We start from the raw sequence: 25,347 nt of genomic DNA on the forward strand, positions 1-25,347 counted from the left end.
ACAGAGGCATGGACGGGGCCCGCAGCCGGCTGCAGCTTCCTAGTCGGGTTGGCAATGTCCGCCTTTCTCCTGCACCTGTGTTTGTAGTGTGACCACTGTGCCTGGGCACTGGTAGTCCGCTCCCCGGCGTGTATGTGTCGTAGGAGCCCCTTTTTCCCGCAGGTGCTGGCCCTTGGATCTCAGGCCTCTGGCAGTGGCTACTATCCGGACGGGTTGGGCTGTTGCCTTCAAACAGGACTTTGGTGGGAATGAACCCCTGAGGTCCAGACCGCAATCAGTTAATTTGACTATGGTGGTGGCATATAGCCTAGTTCGGGGTCTGAGTACCTTGCCTGGTGCTCCGGTATCCTGTTGGTTCCCCGGTTCGGTTCCGGCGGGCCACTACCCTGTTCTGGTCCCTTACGATTCCACCAGTCGTATTCCCGGTCTCCTGCAGGTGGCCACTGTCGTTTGCCTGCCTGACTGAACTGGGGTCCTAGGCTCCAGCACAGGCCCCAAGCAGAACTGTACTCCACTACTCTCCACTCTACTGTACTGAACTGGACTGTTTACTGTATTCCTGCCTCAGGCCAGAAGACTCCTCAGGGGGCGTGTCTTTCCACCTGACTCCGCCCACCTGGTGTGCCTGTCTGACTCTAAGGGAGGCAATCAGGTCTTTGTGGTTGACTGGTGGTACCTTTCTAGTGTGGGGGTGTAGGTGGTGAGTGTTATGACCTGTGACCCTGGGTTCCAGGCGTCACAAGTGCTCAAGCAAGAACTGCCTGGACTCAATCAGCGGCAATGCTGCTTCTCAGTGGGGACACTGCAGGAACCCACCATGCTCCCATCACAATCTGCAGTGCAGCACCCAATGGTGACCCCTGACTGGAGTTAGTGATTACTGTGCACAATAAAGCTGAGATGCCTACAGCTTGGCGCCTGCATTGTCACAGTCAACTCTCATCTCTGGCTCTTGTCTGCACTAAGCGGAGGCCCGAGACACAAGTTAGCAATTATCGTGCGCACTGACAATGTGTGAGCAGCACGTGGCTTAGCTTCTGCAGTGTCAGTGTGCATTGTCATTGCTCTCTCCGGTCTGTGGCCACTGCTCATTACTAACCCGCAGACTGCAAGCAGCAATTAGAGTGCACACTGACACTGCACAACTGGGCTCACTATCTAAATAGAGAGGGCACAAAGATGCAATGAGCCCTTGGACACACCTGGTTGTTTTTTTCCCTGCCAACTCAACCACTAAAATCTACACTGCAGCTGTGAGATTTTAATGGGGCTGGGCGATATACATACCTGTATAAGTGATTCAATTAGCATTTTGGGGCGACAGAGTTCATGTAACAGAGTTTAAATCCAATACACTGCCCATATATTTTGAAGGAATAGTAAAAGGAAGCGAATAAACACTAATCACACTTAACATTTCATGAGCTAAAACCAGCATTTCTCTCAATTACATGATCAGATAGCAGCTGCTGCAGACAGATGTAGGCAATGCACCTGATCACTGAAGGCTGTGAGTGCCGGACGTCTAATGGTGTCTCCGAACAACAGGAAGCAATGGCCAATCTCACTGTCCATGTCTGCTTCCAGATTCCACTGAAAGTACAATGTAGATCTGTGTGTCACACTGAGGGGTATGTATGGAACTAATAGAGAATCAATCCTTTCTTCCTTATTGTAACCAATCACAGCACGGCTTTCATCTTTAATTGTATTCTTGCAAATTGAAAGCTTCTCTGAATAGCCCCAACAAAGTTTATTTTAGACAGATTCATAAAGCTACTCAATTCTGTGTAGTGTGATTTTGCTATTTTTCTCCCCCCAGCAGGTTGTAAAAATTTAAAGGGTGATATTATCACCCCAAAAATGGCTGTGAAGGTGTTAAGGTGTTAATAACCATTTACTGAAATTCTGTGCATCTCTGCTGGTTACGCCTCATACTCTTTGAGTGGTTTTGATTCGATTTTCGGTCTATTTGTACCATAAGTATGGCATCTCCTACACTTTAGAAGGTGAAAATCGAAAACACTAGGGTTCAGCATACATAGTATCTGTGTACTGTCAATTTTATTTTTTACTTCACCAATAAGTTGAATTGGAGATTTTGATTAGGAAAGCGAATCAGAAATGGGCATTATTTTTTTAGCAGACAATGGGTGCACAAAAAAATATACCTTAACATACTTATATACTTAGATCACACAACGCCCTTTGTTGTGAGAAAAGCCTCTGGCCCTTCAAATGCTGTTCTAGTATCTGCCATCACTACCTCTTGTGGTCGGGCATTCCATAGTCTGACTGCTTTAACTATAAAAAAAACCCTTCCTTACTCAGCTGCCGGAGTTGTCTTTTCTTCAACATAATGAATGTCTGCAGAATGTATACTATTACTGAATATATGCCTTGTACAATTCATCAGTCATATGATTTCTCACTAATGTGACCATCAGATACACAACTATAGTGGGTGTGCAGGAATTGCAGCTGTACCTGGGTCCCAAGTGGGAAAGGTCCTCTTGCATATATGAGAAGACTGATGCTATTAAAGGGTATGTCAACAGGCTCTTGCTGTGTAAACTGAAGACTGCAGGAGATAGAGGTTGACACACAGAATTCAATGATGTATCATTTATTCCTTTATTACCCTGTTATGCTGTTTTATTACCTGGGAATATCACTGCCTGGACTACACTAGTTTGATCATGCCCCTTACCATTCTGATTAGCATCTCTCTGTGCATACACTCTGCATATAGAGAGCCTGGTCTGGTGGAGGCAGCTTTTTCAACACTGCTGCATTGCTAAATCTAAAAACTCTGATTGTATCACAACTGCTGCACCCAATAAACTAAGTGATAGATCATTGGATTGAGAGCCTCTTTGCCTACATCATGTTGCTCTCAGATGAAGTAGCCAAAACCTGCAGACAGATTCCCTTTAAAGAACTATGATGGTTCAGGGCCCTTTTTAAGATTTTGCATTGGGGCGGACAAGCTTCAAGTTACACAATTGGTAACCTGATGACACTTTAAAGCACAAATCAAGTAAGTGGTAAAGCTCTAATTTTTATTATATTTTACCCAACAGAAAGAAAACCACTATCAAACATTAAGGAAGGAGCAAAGAAAGAAAAGAGCACAAGCAGAAAACAGCTCATACAGGTGCATCTCAATAAATTAGAATATCATCAAAAAAGTTCAATTAGTTCAGTAATTCAATACAAAAAGGAAACGCATATATTATACAGAGTCATTACAGTGATCTATTTCATGTGTTTATTTCTGTTAACGTTGATGATTATGGCTTACAGCCAATGAAAACCCAAAAGTCATTATCTCAGAAAATTAGAATATTATATTAGACCAACAGAAACAATGATTTTAAACTCACAAATGTTGGCCTACTGTAATGTAGTACAGTAAATGCACTCAATACTTGGTCGGGGCTCCTTATGCATGAATTACTGCATCAATGCGGCGTGGCATGGAAGCAATTAGCCTGTGGCATTGCTGAGGTGTTATGGAAGCCCAGGTTGCTTTAATAGCAGCCTTCAGCTCGTCTGCATTGTTGGTTATGGTGTCTCTCATCTTCCTCTTGACAATACCCTATAGATTCTCTATGGGGTTTAGGTCAGGTGAGTTTGCTGGACAATCAAGCACAGTGATACTGTGGTTATTAAACCAAGTATTGGTACTTTTGGCAGTGTGGACAGGTGCTACATCCTGCTGGAAAATGAAATTTCCATCTCCAAAAAGCTTGTTGGCAGAAGGAAGCATGTAGTGCTCTAAAATTTCCTGGTAGCCGGCTGCGCTAACTTTGGTCTTGATGAAACACAGTGGATCTACACCGGCAGATGACATGGCTCCCCAAACCATCACTAATTGTGGAAACTTCTCACTGAGCAACAGTCCAGTTCTTTTTCTCCTTGGTCCAAGTAAGACGCTTCTGACGTTGTCTATTGGTCATGAGTGGCTTGACACAAGGAATGCGACAGTTGTAGCCCATGTCCTGGATACGTCTGTGTTGTGGCTCTTGAAGCACTGACTCTAGCAGCAGTCCACTCCTTGTAAATATCCCCCAAATTTTTGAATGGCCTTTTCTTAACAACCCTATGAAGGTTGCGGTTATCCCAGTTGCTTGTGCACCTTTTTCTACCACACTTTTTCCTTCCACTCAACTGTCCAGTAATATGCTTGGAAACAGAACTCTGAACAGCCAGCTTCTTTAGCAATGACCTTTTGTAGCTTACCCTGTTGTGAACACATTTGGACTGGGTTCCGGGTTGGGGCTCCCTCTTGTGGCTAATGCTGGTAGTAGAGTTGGTCTGCTTAACAGAAGCCAGACAGCTGATGATGATTGGAAATCAGGCTGCTCAGACTGGGCCTATATAACTGAGTAATGTTCTCTTGGTCTGGGCCGGTGATCAATGTGGTCTCCTGTGGTGCTGTGGACATTCTGGAGCCTGCCCTATCTTCTGTTTCCACCTGAACTCTTTTCAGATAAGTTTATTCTTTGTACCTCTTGCTGGTTTATTTCCATTTTCTTGCTGTTTATTTTTGTGGTACTAAGGCTTGTCTCCTGGTTTTGCTTGTGTGGAGTTCTGGGTGGAGTTGGATCATTCCCTGCTGGGAATGACTTTGTACCCAGCTCCATATTTGGCAATGTATTTTTGTTTTGTCATGCTTGGTATTAATTTCAGTCCTTTTTCTATATTCGTATTTTGCTTGGATTCCAGTAACACCAGAGTACTGATATAGTGGGGGAGAGGCCGTGTGGTCTCAGCTTTTTTCCTATCAGGTGTGTTGGTGTGTTTTTTAGGGTATTGCGCGGCTGCACACAGTGCTCTTTTCTGTCCTTTCCTATATAGATAGTTTGGGCCTCATCTTTGCTGAATCTGTTTTCTACCTGTGTACTGTGTTTCATCTTGTCTCCCAAGCTTTATATGTTTGGGGGCTATCTATATCTTTGGGGGACTGCTCCGAGGCAGATTAGTTTTCCTTGTTTTTCTCTGTTTAGGAATAATTAGCTCTCCGGCTGTGTCGAGGCGACTAGGTCATCGTAGGCACGTCCCATGGCTATTTTTGTGTTACCGGTCTGCAGTCACCTGAGTTTCCAACCACTCTGGTGATTCTCTGTGTTTCCTAGTTTTTGCCTCTTTTGATCCTCCTCAGTCACTGAATCATAACATTACCTTCTTTGTGGAGTGTGTCATTGATTGCCTTCTAGACATCTGTCAAGTGAGCAGTCTTCCCCCAGACTAAAGAACCATTTTAAATGCTTAGGAAACCTTTCCAGGTGTTTTGTGGTAATTATTCTAATTTACTGAGATAATGACTTTTGGGTTTTCATTGGCTGTAAGCCATAATCATCAACATTGACAAAAATAATCCCTTGCAATAGATCACTCTGTTTGTAATAATGTTATACAATATGTGTTTCCCATTTTGTATTGAATTACTGAAAAAAAATAACTTTTTGATGATGTTCTAATTCATTGAGCTGCACCTGTATTTGGTCTTCTACAAAGGTGTTCCTCCTGTTCAATGGGTCAAGAGGACCACCAAACTGGCAAAATCCTCTTGCAGTTGCTTAACTCCCTTGAAAACAGAATGATTGTATGTTAAAACTTCAATTACCTGATCCTTTTCTAGCCAACAATCAGGAGGCCCCCTACATATCAGATGGTTAGCCAGTCCCTCTACCATTGGTGGGTTCGGCTGTCTATCATTTGATGTGTATTAGTGCCTTAACACGGGACTCAATTACTTTGAGTTTTGGGTGTTTTTTATAGATAGAATACAATAGTTTGCATAACTATTCTTGTCATTCAAAACACAGGAAACCTGGCAGAAGTCAATGGAATCCATCAGCATTCATTAGAAATACATTTGTCATAGCTGTCATGTCTCTGTTAGTAAGGTATGATTTAGTGAGAATCTATGAAGAGATGAACTTATGTATTTATTATGCACATTAAATCAACTTTAATTTTGGAGGGATTTGTTTTTCCATTTTAAAGTCTGGTAGACACTAATGTGCAATCTCACCACGCTAGCTCTGTAAAAGACAAGTCAATACTGTACATTGAGAGCAGAATTAATAGATCCTCTTAGTGGTTTGCACCTGGTCATATTCCGTCCTTCCCATGCTAAGAGACAATAAAAACATCAAGAGTACAGTTATGGTAGCAGAAACCATAAATGTTAAAGAAAAATATAATGAGAGAACCAAATACTCCTGCATTCATAAATATAATGTAACAACCACAACTAAAATGTCAGGAAAACTAATAAATCCAGGAGTTACCCTGATGCTTAGAATTCATAAAATATAGTTTATATTCACTGAATTGAGAAGCCATATTGATCATTCTTGGTCAACAAACACATCTTTGCCTTTCGAATAAAAAGATGACCAGACACGTGATTAGTTTTACATGTGTTTTCCCACACAATTCTGTACCAAAAATATTCGAAAATGATATTGTGACGTTACAAGCAATGAAAACTTACTGCAGAGATTTTCTCTCCTCTGGAAACAGACAATGGAACATTAATTGTCATGTTTCTCAAGTCTACACCTTCCACTACATCTACACAGACGTGATGTGACTAATTTGATAGAATTTTCAAATCATGCTGTAGCAAGTTTGGTGATGACATAATTTAGTAAGAAAAGTGCATTTATCTAATATCTACATCTAATTTAAATCAAGTATGTTAGTATATCCCTGTAGTAACTTTAACAAGTGTAACGTCGGCGTCCCTGCACTGCTCCGCTGCCTCCTCCCAGCAGGGATGTCTACGTGTTCACTGCTGCAGCTGGCCATCAATGTCCTCCATGCTCCTCTTGCCTGCCGCATCCTGGGACATTTCTCTCTCCCAGCTCATGCACCCAGTGCGCATGTCTCCTGGCAGGATCCTTAGGGAACACGCGTGAATGCTTTTGGCTTCTTAAAGGGACAGAGAGGAAACCTATGGCTGGGAGTCTCCATGTACTTAAGGCACCTTCCCCAGTAGGGAGGTGCATGAGTAGTTAGGTTCCTAGTGTGTTCTTCCACTAGCTTATACAGTCATCCTGTCAGTCTTCAGTACTGATTCCTGATTGCCACTCCTACTCCTGTCTACCCAGCCGTACCTGTGTCACTGACCCTCTGCTCAGCTACTACAGTACCAGGGACTGCCCTGGAGTGGTACCTGGGGTCTACCATCTGCACAGGCCATCCTCACTATCAGATGCTTTGGTGAAGACCTGATAGGCACTTAGTCACGCCCCTTTAGGGTAAAGCCAGACATTGCACAGTGGCTCTACACCTGCCAGCATAACAGTTTGCTCAGGCTATGGACCCAGCAGATTCCTATCCTGAGCCACTGTTGCAACAATTTTGAGAGAGGACCCGCAAACGTGAACAGCAGGATCAATCCTGTCCTTCCTGCGGTTGTTAAATATCCGTTTGAATGCACTGATGCCGGCCGACCCTCCTTCAACAGGCTTTGCCGCAGAAACCTTCGCTGCTACACCACAGCTTGCAACCTTTGCTCTCTGATCCAGTCCATGTCTGTATGCCTGTCCACAATTTGATGTAGACCCCAAACATTGCCAAGGATTCATCAATCAGTGCATACTGCATTTTGAACTATTGGGCAACTGGTTCACTTCCGATCGAGTCAAAGGTGGATTTTTAATGTCCCACCTGGAAGGCTCTTGTCTGGATCAACACCTTATGGGAGGGAAGAGATCCTGTCACCTTAGACATTCAAGTCTTCTTAAGGGCCTTCTGAAAAGTCTTCGATGAGCCAGGCATCCTCTGCAACTTACTGCTTTCTCAGGCTGCGTTGGGGTAGGCTGACTTTGGGGCAATATGCGGTTCAATTCTGTACTCTTTCCTCTGAGTTAGGCCTCCCTCATATGTCAGTGATTCTGGTACACATGTTGCAGTTTTTATATGTACCAGAATCACAGACATACGCAGACCCATTAATTCAAAGGGTCTGCGCACACATCAGCGATTTCTCACTGATCGTGTTTCGCATGTCGCATATCCATGTGTTCAGCACAGAGACATGTCCATTTTTCCAGCATAACTGATGTCACATGAACCACACAGTGGTGTGATCCATGTGATATGTACCAGAGAAAACACGTTCATTTGAAATAAACTACTTTGTATACTCACCTTCTCCATCGCTGCTCTCTCCAGCCGCTGCTGTCTCCTGCTTCCAGGCCGGCTAATTATGCTCATGCATATTCACTGTACGACCAACCCGGAAGTAGCAGTAGCAAGGAGATAGCATCGGCCAGACACAGCAGAGCCAGAGATATTGGCACCGGGGACAGCAGCGGCATGGACAGGTGAGTATAGACGTCTCTGATCTCCATATATTATCACGGATAGCTCATGGAAAGCACATGTGTGCCAAAAACATAGCACACAGAGGGACACATGCAAATTGAACACGTCAGTGAAAAATGTCTGTGTTTTTGACTGAAGTGTGAAAGAGGCCTTAAGATGGAATAATGAGGTGCTGGTAATCACCATCTCGGAGGGTCTGTCTGGAAGGATCAAGGATGAACTGGCTGGTCGTGATATTGCCACTACCCTAGATAATCTAATTTCCTTGGCTATCCGGATTGATCTCAGGTTCCAGGAATGGACCAGAGAAGTGATCCATGAAAAAAGAACACTGTGCCTGGCTCCATCTATCCAGAGACAGCTGAGTTCAAAGTCTTCCGCGTTCAGTTCTGCTCCTGCACCAATGCAGGTTGATTGTGTCAAGCTGACCAAGCAATGACTGGCACACTGTCATGCCAAGGGACTGTGCTTTTACTGCAGAAGAGTGGAACATCTCATCTGTTCATGTCCCTTGAAGCCAGGAAACTCCTTAGCCTAGGTTCTGCTAGAGAGGCTGAACTGGGCAAGGATAACACCTCTCTTTAGTTAACTCTGCCTGGAGATACCTGTTTCTCTGAGATGGCCCTCTTGGACTCCTGATTGACAGAAAATTTACTGCAGCGAGCCATGGTATATTGGTATCGGATTCCTGTATGACATCTCCAAAGTCCTTTGAAGGTGTCTTCTGTTGATGGAAGGGCCTTTTCTGAATCCGTAGACTTTGCTACTGTGCAAGTGGAACTATGGGTAGGAATTTTGCATACAGAGAATATCTCCCTTCTGGTGCTTACAATCCTACCTCACCCTCTCCTCCTGGGACTGTCTTTGCTTCATATCGACGAACCCATTCAGGACTGGAGATCCGGGGATCCTCACCCTCAAAAGGCTGTATCTATCCTCTTTAAATGGTAGAATCCCAAGCCATGTCTAAATACATCAAAGAGATTTTGTCCAGAGGATTATTTCAAAAATTGTTCTCTCCAGCAGGGACTGGCTGGCTTCTTTGTGAAGAAAAAAGATGGAACTCTTTGGCCTTGCGTTGATTATAGGGGTGTCAATCAGATCACGGTAAAAAACAAATATCCTTTGCCACTAATCCCGTCTAAGAGGGGCTAAGATATTCACCATGCTTGATCTTAGGAGAACCTACAACCTAATTCTTATTCATCAAAGAGAATAATGGAAGACCGCTTTCACCACCCGGGACAATCACTATGTTTGTCGGGTAATGCCGTTTGGGCTCTGTAATGTCACAGATGTATTTTAAGAATTTGTGAATGATATCTTAATGATATCTTCAGAGATCTTCTCTACTCTTACGTGATTATATATCTTGATGATATCTTCTTGGTTTTCTCTTCAGACATGACTACTCCAAGAAAGAATGTTTATCTAGTCTTGCAGAGATTCAGAGAGAATAGACTATATGCAAAATTGAGAAATGTGACTTTGAACAGTTTTCTCTTCCTTTCCTAAGTTAGATCATCTTGGACACTCTACTAAAGATAGATCCAGAAAAATTGTCTGCAATTTTCACATGGCCTCGCCCTTTTGACTTTAAAGCAATTCAACACTTTGTAGGATTTGCAAACTACTATCGCCAGTTCATTCCTCATTTCTGATCTCTGACTCCTCTGAGCTCAGCAATGATTCGCAAGGGTGCAAATCCTAAGATTTGGACTACAGAGGCCAAAGTTCCCAGCTTGCTTTGTCCCACCATCCTATATAGTAATACTGTTAAGGGGGCTTTACACGCTACGATATCGTTAATGTTTGGTCGCCGGGGTCTAGTTGTTAGTGACGCACATCCGGTGTCATTAACGATATTGCAGCGTGTAATACTTACCAGCGACCTTAGGCGACCTCAAAAATGGTGAAAATCGTTCACCATGGAGAGGTCGTCCCAAAGTAAAAAATCGGTAAGGGTTGTTTAGCGTCGTGGTTCATCGCTCATGCGGCAGCACACATCGCTATGTGTGACACCGCAGGAGCGAGGACCGTCTCCTTACCTGCCGCCGGCCCCAATGCGGAAGGAAGGAGGTGGGCGGGATGTTACGTCCTGCTCATCTCCGCCCCTCTGCTTTGATTGGCCGGTCGCTTAGTGACGTTGCGGTGACGTCGCTGTGATGCCGAACGTCCCTCCCCCTTGAAGGAGGGATTGTTCGGCAGTCACAGCGACTCCGCTGACCAGGTAAGTATGTGTGACGCTGCGTAGCGATAATGTTCGCTACGGCAGCGATCACAAACAATCGCATGCGCGACGGGGGCGGGTACTTACACGGTCGCTATCGCTAGAAATTGCTAGCGATATCGCTACTGTGTAAAGCCCCCTTTAGTCTTCACTACCAATTCCTGCTGACTCCATTCTGTCAGTCACCAGTACCGACTCCTGCTTGTTGCTCCCATTTCATCCTGCCTGCCTACCCATACCTATGTCCCTGACCCTCCTGTCAGCTATTGCAGAAGCGGGGACTGTCTGGGAGTGGTACATGGTGTCTACTGGCAGCCCAGGCCATACTCACAATAAGAGGCTCTGGTAAAGACCCAGTAGGCACTTACTCGTGCCCCTTCAGGTTAAGCTCGGTAATTGCGCAGTGGGTTTACACCCACCAGCATGACAAGTACTGTTTCCATAATATAACTACTAGATAGAAAACCCACCCATTTAACATAAAGATTAGTATAGAAACAAGAGAAGAGTCACTGATTAGACAATCATTATACAGCATCAACTAATTCAATAATAAAAATGTAATGGTAAGAATACATTCAGCATACAGCTGTCTATGCACAAGCTATTGCTGCCTCTCAACACAAATATTTAGCAGCAGTATGAAGTTAGCTTGGCTGTCCAGGAGCGGATGAGGCCAAACTTCCACACTGTTGCACCAAGTGATCTGATTATTTTAAATTTCTGTGCACAGTAATTCTATTTGAATATGACTGCTAAGGCAGTCAACTAGGGAATACTGGCGTTAATGATCATATTTTCTAGCATGTCTACTAATATTCAACTCTAAAGGGGATCATTAAAAAAACTTAGGCTGTTTTGGGGCTTCACTTACTGTCAATCATACAATAGTCTCATATTAATTTAATTACAACTGCTGGTGGCACTAAAATGATTTACCGCATCTGTGACTATTTAGAATAAATAACATAAAATATTGCATCTGCTTTGCCACCACCATACTTTCCATGTTTTGAATGTACCTTTATGAAATAATTCTCATAAAGAGAACAATTCATGCTGCCCAAACCACTGGCAGCATGAATCAGAACCTGGCTACACGATTGCGGCCAAGGATATTTTTCTCTGAAATACTTGAACGTTTCAGAGAATATGTAGTGACAAGATCATGCCATAGCCCAAAGTCAGAGATAAGACTAGTCCAGTGCCACCCCTTGTTGGCTTTTCACTGGGCCGTTTCAGGAGATTGAAAGAAGACCTGTCAATCATCTACAGCAGTGTTAAGAGAAGCAGCCAGGGGCAGGCAGGACTAACTAGTCTTTGGCTATGGTCCCAGGCCAAAACTTTTAACTATATTTTCTCTGACACAGTGGAGCACTTCAGAGAAAAATATATCTGGCTTCAATTGTGCAGTCAGGTTCTGACATGCTGACAGTGGTTTGGGCAACATGAATTGTATGACACCCTTTCAATGAGTAAAATTGCAAAGTGCTTATAAAATCAAGAAACTTTGCAATTTAACTCTTATTTAATCCTCTAAGTTTGCAAGAATGGAATGATTTCTATTTTATTAATAATAATGATCATTTTTATTTATCTAGCGCCAACATATCCCGCAGCGCTTTACAATTGAAATAGTGCAAAGATGGTTGTCAATGTTATCTGCCACCGTGCAGCCTCAGAGTGGCCATTTACCTAGGCAAGGAGTGTGCTACTGGATCCGACAAGCTTCAGTTCTCCTGCCTCTGCTAGTCACCTGAGAGAGCGTTCAGTTCGGACCAACAGCATGGTCGGGCCATGTCAATCTTCAGGAGTGAACAACGGCTGGCAACCTGGAAACTGGGAGGCACAGGAGCTGCATGCATGTAATGATCAATCATGAGAAAACCCCCTTTAATGGAGTACTCGGTCTTCTAAGGAAATGGATTTACAAAGTGAACATGACTGCTTGGCATAGATATTTGCATTTTTTGCTTTACAACTTTGTCCACAGCTTAAAACAGGGTTATTAATAAAGTCTCTCGACCAGGCAGGTGGAACTGATATTGTGAATACCACTGTCTTGGTAGAGGTTACAGATGAAGAATAGGGGTTGTATTGAAATGTATTGTGCAGCTTTTAGCTGTGGCTTTCTTTCTACCAAGGTGGATTAGTTAGGAAACAATTAGGTCCATATACAAAGCAATTTGCAGGCAGTCTGACTCCTTCAGCTTCCTAAGTGAAGGGCCTTTCAGGGCTGATTTATAACACTGTCGTCTTCAAGAGGCAAAATAATTAATAGGAGCATGGACTTCTAATTTCAGTGACTTCCAGAGAAAGTGGATTTGCTGTGATTTATGATCGGCAGTGACTTAGCATTTTATCAGTTCATTATTTATGCTGATGACCAATTTCATTGGGTCGCCATCATCTAACTCACGGCTAATCAAAGAGAATTAGGGTTCACTGCATTATTTAGAAGTCACTAATTTATCTTTGGAACAAGAAGCCGGATGAAAGTAGTGTTTCTCTTCTTGGGAGGAAAAGAAAAGAAAATGAAAAATAAAATCAGAGAATGATTTAAAATGAGACCAGAGCAGGGCTGTGAACACACATGCAGCGTACATGAGGATGTGTGCGCTAAGGGTCATCACACATTCGGTGGAAAATAAATGTGATATTTGTAGAAACAACAATTAATAAATGAGAGTCAGAAACGACAAAAATAAAATGAAATCTAAAACATCCTGTGGCAATTAGGAGAAACCAGGAAAGGCTCTAGAAGAAAATAGTCCGTCATCTCACATAAAATATACAAGAAAATAAAAATTAGGGCTCACGCACAAGGCCGGATTATGGCTCAGCACAGACATATAATAGGTTGCATGAAAAAGTGTATGGGGCCTTGGTATGCCCCTAAACATTATGGGTGTAAAAAGTCTACATATCCCCTATTAATATGCCAGGCTTTTGTCATGTAAGAAATCATACCAAGAAAAATCAATTAGAACTTTTTCCACCTTTATTGTCACCCATATTCTGTACAAATCCATTCAGACACAAACTTATGCTATTTATTATTTTTTTTTTGGGGGGAGGGGTTGGAATGAAAATAACAAAACTAAAATAATGTGGTTTCATAAATGTGAACACCCTTTTATAATTGGGGATGTGGTTGTGTTCAAAATTAGCCAATCACATTTACCCTCATGTTAAATAGAAGTTAGTATATAGCTGCCATCATTTACAGTGATTGTGATTAAACCCATAGAAGGTTTCATTGTTCTAGGAGCTTTTTCCTGACATTTGTTGTATTTTACAGCAAAATTTATGGTCCAAGAATCAGCTTACAAAACAGCAAAGAGATCTAATTGTTGATCGTTATCAGTCAAAACATGGATACAAAAACATTTCCAAGGCATTAGATATACCATGGAATAAGTGTAGATGGCCATCCAAAAGGCGTGTAAATGTGGCACAAAAGTAACAATACCTACAACTGCATGTCCCTTCTAAATTGATGAAAAGAAAAAGAGGGAAATTGGTCCAGTAGGCAACCAAAATGCCTACATCAACATAAAAAGAGCTTTAAGAATTTCTGACAAGTATAGGTTGTGTGCTGCATATGTAATAACAATCTCCCATATTCTTCATATGTCTAGACCGTGGGGTAGGGTCGCAAGTTGGAAGCCTTTCTATATAAATAGAAACATCTAAGTCTGTCAAAAGCTTGTGGGAAAACGTGTCAGGGTCTGGTGAGACCAAGGGTCAACTTTTCGACCATAATTACAAAAGGTATGTTTGGTTCAAAGCCAACACTGCACATAACCAAAAGAACACCATACCCACAATGGGGCATGGTGGTGACTTTTGTCAAGGTGGAGGGAATTATGAACAGCTCTAACTTTCAGTCAATTTTGCACCAAAACTTTCATGTTAAAAAGTTAAATATTAAGAGAAATTTCACTTTTCTCCATGACCCTAAGCATCCTTCTAAATCAACATAAGAATGGTTTCATCAGAAGGGGATCAAAGTTTTGGAATGGTCCAGTTACAGCCCATACATGAACCCAATTGAAAATTTGTGGAGGGCGCTGAACACAGGAGATCCCTTACAATCTGACAGATGTGGATCTACTGCAAGGATGAGTGAAAAAAGATTGTTAATTCTAGATGTGCAACGCTGATAGACTTCAACTCAAAAATTCTGAATGCTGCCATAAATGCAAAGGAAAAGACAGTTTGGACTCTGAAATGCTAAAGCATAAAAACAATGAATGTGTGAATATAGATATGCATTACTGCAAGCAAATCTAAAAAAAAAATGAGAAAAAAAATGAGATGTTTAGCAGACAAAAATGGCCATTTTTATATCTGCCCAGTCACCACGTCACAGCATATCTTGTAACTGGGTACCTACTCTATAATGAAACCTCTCTCTGGGTTTAAAAACCTCCTTTTTTTATAAAGTCAAAGGAGGCTTAAAGAAAACATTAGTTTATGGGTGTATATATTTATGCAATCACACTATTTCAGCTCTGTATTATTTTTTCCACCCGAAAACATTTCATTTTATTTTTCAATTGAATTGTACAGAGAGTGGTTGACATTAAGGCTGTGTGCCCATAATTAATTTTTAATGAGTTTTGACACTGCATATTTTTGCTGTGTCCAAAATGAAGCATCTTACAGTTCCAGCAAAGTGGATGGGATTTATAGAAATGTCCTGCCCACTGTGCTTCTCTTTTAGGCTATGTGCACACGTTCAGTATTTGATTACAGAAATTTCTGCACCAATTCTGCATTTCTTGGAAAGAAAATGCTGCTTTTTGCGTTTTAGCCACATTTTCTGTGTGTTTTTTATGCATTTTTGTACAAATTTTTTCCAATGCATTTTTCATGCATTCTGGGGTGGAAACACATTGCAAAAACACTAAAAAATTGTCATCTGAGGATTATGTCTGCAGCAAATCTGCACGGGAAAAAATAGCAACATGTGCATAAAACCACAGGATTCTCTGACTTTTCAGGCATAAGGATTTGCATGCAATTTTGTGACAATAATGCACAAAAAAGCGCATCAAAAAACGCAATAAAAACGCACTGTGTGAACATAGCATAAAGATACCTATTGCAACATGTCAATTTCTCTCACAAGTACTCTGAATTTTATGTGCAGATTTTTCACATAGATTTGCATTAGATGTGGAAAGTTCGCCGGTTAAAAACACACAAGTGCATCTCCGCTAGAGAAACGCGTCAAATATGCATATAATCCAAATATAAATAAATCAATAAAGTTTTGTCAAAGCCAAATACACAGAAATATTAAAATCAATGCAACTTTATTTATAACATGACATAAACACAAGAGACAATAACTGCAGCTTCAAAAACGCAATAAAAACACAATGGAAAAAATACAATACAATACAATATTGCCCTGTGGAAATGGTTCTAACATGTACAGCCTCATTAATCTTGTTTTTGATGAGTGAATACAATAAAACTGATCTTATTTATAATATACAAATCAACTGGAATTTTCTGATCTCTCTTGTACAGTGACTTGAAGAGTATGATATGGCTACACAATCAGAGTACACACACTTGCAGTGACCACAGAGTGACTGCAACTACAATGCATACAAAACAGTGCATTTGCGTGCATTTGTTTTTTTTTTAAAACTGTTGCTTAACTCAAAACAGCACTGCTGCTGTAATTTTTGTTATTCATCTGACCACAATATATGCACATGTAAATAAACCCTCATCAAGTATACTTAAGAGTCTATCTTTTCCTTCAAGATTGCAATGCTTTTCAGAACATATACTGTTGAGGTCTTTGGTGAAACTTAAGTCCGATGGGCCTCAGTGCAAAGTCTGGGCCTTGGCTCCTTTGCATGTTAGTCAGATGTATGGGCCATATTAGCATTCTAAGTCCTACAAAGACAAGAGTTGTCCTCCTCCCCCTTAATTATGTAGCTATGTCCCCCAATCTGGGCCACTTCCTGATAAATATGTCCCCAATCCTGGTCTATTTGTCCCTATCCTGGTATGTATGTCGCTCATCCTGGTATGTATGTCCCCCATCCTGGTATGTATGTCCCCCATCCTGGTATATATCCCCATCCTGGTATATATGTCCCCATCCTGGGCTAATCCTGGTATATATGTCCTCATTCTGGTCCACATCTTGGTATATATTTCCTCATCCTGGTATATATGCCCCCATCTTGGTACATATGTCCTCATCCTGGGCCTATCCTTGTATATATGTGGCCCATCCTGGTATATATGTCCCCAAACTTGGTATGTCCTTATCATGGGCCCATCCACGTATATATGTCCCCAACCTGGGCTCATCCTGGAATATATGTCCCTCTCCTGTGCTCATCTTGGTATATATGTCCCCATCTTTGGTCCCATCCTGGTATATATGATCCCCATCCTGAGCCCCTCCTGGTATATATGTGCTTATCGTGGGCCTCTTCCTGGTGTATACACTCCCTGTTCTGTCTTTAACTCTTAAAAAAAAAAAAAAAAAAAAAGTCATCTCCCGCTACATCCACAATCTTTACGCCCCTGGCTAAGGTTAATATATAGTATTTTAAAATAATAATCAATGCCCAACCAAACCAAACCATCATTTTATGACAAGTATACCAAGGAGCAGAGGATATGGATTCATATTATGAACCTATAACACTCAATATACCATGGTTGTATTACTATGTCATTTTACGCAAATCTATAACACAAACCTGAAACATTAGTTTAACACTAGAACTACTGGACTCGTGACACCTATATAGAAATACATGGTGCAAAGTAGTCAAAATGACTACCTCAGTAGTTCTAGTGTTAAGTCAGGGACTTGTCAGATTCAGCTATGGTACATTTGTACATGTCCTTTACATGGCCTGAGGACTAAACTGAAAATTTGTGCCTAAGCTATACTATATTACATTCATTCTTAACGGTAAATAAGAGTAACAAGAAGGTGCAATTTTAAAGCCAGGTTACTACATCTACAGCAGAGAACATCTGTCTCATCAGAAGACCAGTAGGGGATTATGCATGGCTCTGCTGGAATCCAAGTACACCAATGAAGATTTATAGGTTGTTGAGGTGCTTACAATTCAGAATCTTTCTTAGTTACTGACTTGTGTACTTTATAAAACGTGGCAGCTTTAGCCATGACAAAAGGTTTTAAGCCAAGCCAGGCAGAGTGATAGCTCAAAAGCGAAATCCTGGTTTTAGAAAAACGAAAATGAAAAGCTGTTCTTTTGAGCTGTCATGAAGGTCAGACAAAGGATTTATTTTATTTTACTCATTTCTATTACTATCTTAGCACAGCCTAATAAAACCTTGCTAGTGAATCATACTCCAACTGAACATTTTTTGGAACATTTTGTAAAGCCTAAAACTGCATTTATATATAAAAAATGTACAAATACAGGTTACATTTTACTTCTTTTCAAAATTAATGTACTATGTACATATGACTCTAAATGTCCTGCAAATCAGTCACCACCATAGTAGAAAGGAAGGCACCCAGTGAGCAGCAAGAAATATCCCATGTATTCTCAGTGGCTCCATACTTTCTATTTGGACTAAGCATGCTTATAATATGATTCCCTTGTAGATACTATATTAAAAAGGTTGACCACTAATTTTTTATTGATGGCCCATCCTGAGGATAAGCCATCAATATCTGATTGTTGAGGGTACAACAGCCAGCGCCCCCCACTGATCAGCTGTTACCAGAGCCATCATTTTATGACAAGTATACCAAGAAGCAGAGGATATGGATTCATATTATGAACCTATAACACTCAATATTCCATGGTTATATAACTATTTAATTTTACACAAATCTATAACAAACCTGAAAACACCCAGAAGTTCTTGGATGCTTGTGGAATACAGCAGCTCTGTGATTTCCATACTGGTCATGCTAGTACTGCATATTCAAATAGGGGGTGGCTCTGTAATACCCAGTCATGGCCAATATAGTTTTGATGGGCCTGCTGCGTACTAAAGCATCCAAGAACTTTTAGCCAGCCCCAAGCTCTTAAAAGTATATTTATGGAATTTAAAACAAAAAACATGGATGCTCAATTGGAAAAAGAATGAAAGCTATATTTCACAGAGAAGCAAAGAATACCTTCATGACATGATGCCTTCTGGAGGCATTACCAGGTGACGTGTGAGTAACTATGGCTAGTATACAGTGATAGGGACCACTTGTAGGCACTGTGCACACAGCTCTGCCAAGTACATGAAATCAAAGATTAGTTTGCAGTTTGCCTATTATCCAGCTTTCACGCCTGTCTCCACTATTCGCTGTCTTGAAGACCTGTATCAATTGGCATATCTATCGCTACAGATTACTTTTTAATTTCTCTTAAACACCATGTCCATATAACAGATGTTGCCACACTGCCCTTGGATCAATTCATGATGCCCAAGAATCAACCACAAAAGCTGCAGTACCAACAAGGTGTACCTAGAAATCATGTGGCCCTATAGCAAAAGTCCTAAATGGGGCACCCAGGACAGGGAGTGGGACAAAACATGGGGCACTTACACAGTAAAATTGCCCCATTGAAGCTCCTTAGTGCTCTCACCCACTATGATTCTTTGTTCAGTGCCCGTAAAGAAAATGAAGCCCCCCCAAATGTCCACACACTCTAATGGCCGCCCACATCCCCCCACAGTATCATGCTCCCACAGTCCCACACAAACAGTATGATGCTCTCACAAAGTATGATTTTCTCTCACACACAGGATAATGCCCTCACAGTCCCCACAGTATGATGGCTCCCACAATATGTTGCCTCCACAGCATACAGTGTTATGGCTCCCAAAGTAACCCCCACACACGCACCATATGATTTCCCTACAGTCTCCCATGCAATAGGGTGGCCCCCCAGAGTCGCCTTCCACAAAATATGATGCCTCCACAGTCCACGCATACAAGGTATGATGCCCAAATCACAGTATTATGGCCCCCCATTCCTCCACAAAGTAAGGACAGAGCAATAAAAAAAAATAAAACTACTCACCTAATATGGTTACCCTAAATGCTGTTCCACTCAGTACAGTTAATGAATGAAGCTCTGCAAAGCAGGTGTGATCTAGTGACATCATTATACCTGTTTTTCTGAGAATCAGATGCCTAGGATGAATTGTGGAACTTGGAAGTGATGCTTCTTGTTCTACCACTGTATTCGACTAAATCTACATCCTGAGGAGTCCAAAACCATTGAAATTGAGAGATCGGGTGGCGGGACACCAGGCCACCTCGACTCATGGGCTCCATAGTGGCCATGTGGTTTGCCACTATTAGCGATACACTACTGGGTACCTGTCGTAAAACCATTAATAATTGCCTATCTGTAACATGTAATAATTGTATTCCTGTGGTGATTTGCCTTGGTGTCCTTTACATAATTCTGTTTTTTTTATAAAGAATGCAGCTTTCTGAATAAAAAAAAAACCTTAGCTGACCAAAAAGTGCTGCCAAAAAAAGCTGTAGTGTGTTTCTATTTCCCTACCAAATGATAGTTAAAATCTGACAACAGTTTTTCCTTTTTATTATAAAATATGAAAGAAAACAATCAAGAAAAATGCCACAAAAACACCATATGTGAGAACACACTCAAATTAACTTGAAAAATGGTTTGTTTGGTTTTTTTTCCCCAGAAACCAAATACTATACCAGGCAGCAATCCTAAATAGTAAAAAGTTCCATAACTCCATTTCTAGTATGGTCTAATAAGTGCTATTGCCAAATTGCCAAAAACTATTGTGGCACGGCACAAGGTTCCAACACAGGACATCTGTGGCGCTCTGGACAAGCCAGGACGTCACAGGTACTGCAACAACACACCCCACACCCCGGTTAGGAACACCTAAGTCAGACACAAATCCTTGTTGCCTCCCTCCAGGGGCTGATGTCCACACCAGGTGGGGTGGGGCCAGGTGGTTGGCTCCTCCCACCAAGGAGTTCACAGTCCTGGAGGTGGGAAAAGGAAGGCAGTTGAGTTTTGGAGTTGAGTCAGGGAAGCGGTAGTAGAGGAACTGACTGGCCGTGTCCGGGTACGTGGCCCGGGCACAGAAACAGCAAGGTTGGCAGATGGTGGTGACCGTCTACAGGAGAGGCCGATTGACGCACAACCGTAAGGAACGGGGACGTGCGGTGGCCCGCCGGTACCGGATCGGGGAGCGAAGAGAAGCCAGCACCATCCGGCAGGGCCTACGGACCCCGACCAGGCTAGGAGTCGCCGTAAAACTGGTCAAATCCATCAGCAACGGGAACCTCCGGGGTTTCCCAGCAGTAAAAGACCCGACTGAAGGCAACCGTCCAAACCGTGAGGGAGAGAAAGCTACCGCCAGAGCTAGAGCTCCCAGGGCCAGAGCCTGCGAGCAAAGGAAGAGCTCCCTTAGCCAACATACCGCTGGGGAGCGGGCTATCAGTGGGAAGCCATTGGGGCCGAGAACAGAATACCGGTGCAGGGAGAGACAGTTACCGCCAACCTACCGGGAGTGACCACCGCAGCCGTCTGTGGGACTCGTCCATCCAGCCGTTTGTTTTACCAGAGACTCCGTGTGCATTACTGGCTGAGTAAGTACCACCGTGCCATCTGGCACTGCGCTGCCCCGCGACCCTGCACCCGGCCAGGCCCCACAACCCACCTTCCGACCTCCACCACCGGGCCCCGGGACCACCAAAACCCCCCTACCCATGGAGGGGAGAAAACATCTCAGCTGCTCCCTGTCAACGCTCCCGGGATCCCCGTACAGAGCAGCGGTGGTGTCCCAACCTCACCACAAACCGTGGGTGGCGTCACGGACAATATCCCTAAACCAAACCACCCCTTTCACTCACAGGCGAGGAGCGCCGCTTGAGTCCCCGGGAGATCCGGCCCACCGCTCGAGCCACCGACCGAGCGAGCAGCAGCAGCAGCCGGACCCGAGCAGTGGGTGAGCGCAGCGCCCTCCCCGCCCATGACACATCCTGTTGTAGAGTTGTGCACAAGGTATCAGGCTCCATCACAACAGATCCACAAGTCAATATAAAAAGCAGCACTTCTACAGGTTGTCCAGCACAATCAAGTAACTTCTTTAATACCATTGAATACAAGAACACAATGTTTTGATCTTAGTAAGTCCCTTTCAACAAAAGAAAAACACTCGCTAAAGTCGAAACTTCACATTGATGTATTAAAAATACATAATTTGGTTCTTCTGGACAAACTGTTGGAGTGCTGCGTTTTTGTCTTTTATTTGTTCACTTATTAAACATAGTGAAATCCAAAATTATACCATGTGGTTAGAACTGAAGGAGTTAACATATATTAATGTGCCTTAGTGGAATTTGCGGAGCAGATCACAAAAATATGTGTGATCAGCACAGCAGCCTTTGCATGCACTGTGTTTGTGCTTATTAAATAAAAGAAGACACAAGAAAAAGATCACCTTCAAGGATATTAATGACGAGCCGCAGGATGAAAGATGTCTGCAAAAAACGCACAGCATCTGTTTGGCCCCCTCTTCTCTCAGCGTGAGGCACCTATTCCTCATACCTAATGATGCTCATCCACTCTGCAAGTTTTACGAACAAATGTGTGTTTAGGTACATTCATCACTCTGAATGAGCACTCCTGATGAAGCGCCCGCCGGCGTGCTTCACTAGCTCTGCTACACTGTAACAAATGACAAGATATTGGCGGATCCTTCATTGTTTAAAATAAATAAATATATAATAAGAGAAAGAGGGGAGCCTACAAAAAGTCATCCACAAAAACAATAGGTTTGACATTGCTTCATGAGTGAATGCAAGATTTAAAAGTAAAAAAAAACATGAGCAAAAACGGCTAAATACAACAAAGCACAGCATTAGCAGTTATTGAATTACAAACTTTGACAACTTGCTTTCCAACACCTTTTACATTAATCAATTTAACAGGCAAATATCTAATTTTAATGTATTTGTCAACTTCATCTTTAGGCCCCCACAGACATTAGATAGCTGTGGTCCGCATGATGGCTTGGCCAACGGTTATCTCTCCCAACTCTCCCATGTGCATGAAAGTTCAGCTTGGCTAAAGGTTCCTGTGTTTTTAAAGAGAAGAGCAGAGAAAGCCTTTGCCAGACAGCTCTGGCAGCAGACTATCAACTGTATAACAAAAGGTGCCAGCTAAAAGTCAAACTTCCCAACTCTTATCTTAGCATCTGTTTTGGGAGAGTCTGGAGATCCCTATACACATTAGACTGTCCCCAGGTTTGATCCAGCTTAATCTGTTGTGTATAGAGGCCTTTACTTTGTATCCTTCACTCTTAACACAACTAGTTATTTTTTAAGGGGTGGTTTAGTTAAGGTGTGTGTATACATACTGTATGTTTGTGTGTGTATGGGTCGGTGTGTATTTATGTGCTCAGTATATACGTGTGTGTATACGTACTGTATGTTTGTGTGTGTATGGGTCGGTGTGTATTTATGTGCTCAGTATATACGTGTGTGTGTGTGTGTATACGTACTGTATGTTTGTGTGTGTATGGGTCGGTGTGTATTTATGTGCTCAGTATATACGTGTGTGTGTGTGTATACATACTGTATGTTTGTGTGTGTATGGGTCGGTGTGTATTTATGTGCTCAGTATATACGTGTGTGTGTGTGTGTGTATACATACTGTATGCCTGTGTGTGTATAGGTCAGTGTGTATTTATGTGCTCAGTATATACGTGTGTGTGTATACATACTGTATGTTTGTGTGTGTATGGGTCGGTGTGTATTTATGTGCTCAGTATATACATGTGTGTGTAATGTGGGTATACATGTGTGTGTTTAACATACAGTATTTGTGTCACATTCTGTGTATGTAGCATCCACATTTATAAATCCCGGCAGTGCAGACAAGAGTTCATAGTAAACATGTCGGCAATTGCCCAAAGAATGCAAAAAAATGCTGCTCATTAATCAGGTGATTGGATTGTTTATGGTGGAATAAAGTCATTGTTCTCAGCAGCACATCGCCCGCTGCAAACTGCAGCTGATAACATGATAATATAGGGGACAGATTGATGTACTTGTGATTATTTTATGTCCATCATTCTTCCTAATACTCTGTAAAGAGGTCGGGAGACAAGCACTGAAGAACTTGAATATTGCCAATCGCGTTCATTTTCCAGTCTGAACTCAATGCATGTAAATGCAACCTATATGGTTGAGTGTGATGGAGCAATATGTGAGCATTTAGGGTCCTACTTTAAACTGTTCTCTATAAGGCTGCTTTCACACATTCGTTTTTTGCCGCCAGGCACAATCCGGCGAAAACGGATGCGTTGCATGCGGCGTCTGCCGGATCAGGCAAAATTTCTTCGTCCAGCTGCCTGAAAGGACGCAGCATGCAGCGTTTTTTGTCTCCGGCAAAAAAACGGACCACGCTGGATCCGGTGCCCTCTGGCATGTTGTATAATGGAAGCCTTTGGGTGGCAAAAAACGCATTCCATTGATGTATCCGTTTTTTTTAATCTGAGCATGCTCAGATGAGATGTGAATTCATTTTTGGCCTCTTTCTCTCTCTCTCTCTCTCTGTCTCTCTCCCTCTCTGTCAGTGTCGATCTCTCGCTCTCTTTGTCGGTCGTTTTCTCTTTCTTTCTCAGTCTCTTTCGGTCTCTCTCTCTCACCCCCTCTCTCATACTCACCGATCACTGCACGGCTGTCACACTGCTCTGGCGGCTTCTCTTTTGAAAATGCCGGCCGCTCATTATTCTATCTCGTATTCACTGCTTCACCCGCCCTCCGGCGCCTATGATTGGTTGCAGTCAGACATGCCCCCATGCTGAGTGACCGCTGTCTCACTGCAACAATCACAGCCGCCGGTGGACGGGTCTATATCGTGCAGTACAATAAATAAATGATTAAAAAAAACGGCGTGCGGCCCCCCCCAATTTTGATACCAGCCAAGGTAAAGCCACATGGCTGAAGGCTAGTATTTTCAGGATGGGGAGGCCCACATTATTGGGAGCCCCCCAGCCTAAAATTATCAGCCAGCAGCAGCCCGGAATTTCCGCATCCATTAGATGCGACAGTCCCGGAACTCTACCCGGCTCATCCAGAATTGCCCTGGTGCGTTGGCAATCGGGGTAATAAGGAGTTAATGGCAGCCCATAGCTGCCACTAAGTCCTAGGTTAATCATGCTAGGCGTCTATGAGACACAACCCATGATTAACCTGTAAGTGAAAGTAAATAAACACAAACACTGAAAAATCCTTTATTTGAAATAAAAGACAAAAAAATCCCACCCTCTTTCACCACTTTATTAAAATCCCCAAACACCACTCCAGGTCCGACGTAATCCACATGAGGTCCCACGACGCTTTTAGCTCTGCTACATGAAGCTGACAGAGAGTGGCCACAGACCATGACCGCTCTCTGTCAGCTCCACGCAGCAACTGAAGTGAGTCGCGCTGTCAGCGGTGACGTCACTCAGGTAGTGCCAATGTGTGCGGTGATGATGGGTGCGGTAGTGCTGATGTGTGCGGTGATGATGGGTGCAGTAGTGCCTGTGTGTGTGCGATGATGATGGGGGCGTTTGTGCCTGCGTGTGTGCAGTGATGATGGGGGCGGTAGTGCCTGCGTGTGTGTGCTGATTATGGGAGCGGTAGTGCCTGCGTGTGTGCGGTGATGATGGGGGCGGTTGTGCCGGTGTGTTTGCAGTGATGATGGGGGCGGTAGTGCCTGCATGTGTGCAGTGATGATGGGTGCAGTAGTGCC

At 42.8% G+C, this 25,347-nt stretch overlaps 1 protein-coding gene across 2 annotated transcripts in view; it reads right to left on the reverse strand.

The window, feature by feature from the left end:
* The window catches only part of LRMDA (leucine rich melanocyte differentiation associated), a 1,835,625-nt gene that overhangs the window by 964,345 nt on the left and 845,933 nt on the right, over positions 1-25,347 (reverse strand). The window lies entirely within an intron of this gene.

Source organism: Anomaloglossus baeobatrachus, chromosome 5 (assembly GCF_048569485.1).
Source record: "Anomaloglossus baeobatrachus isolate aAnoBae1 chromosome 5, aAnoBae1.hap1, whole genome shotgun sequence".
In the NCBI taxonomy this organism is placed as follows: domain Eukaryota; kingdom Metazoa; phylum Chordata; class Amphibia; order Anura; family Aromobatidae; genus Anomaloglossus; species Anomaloglossus baeobatrachus.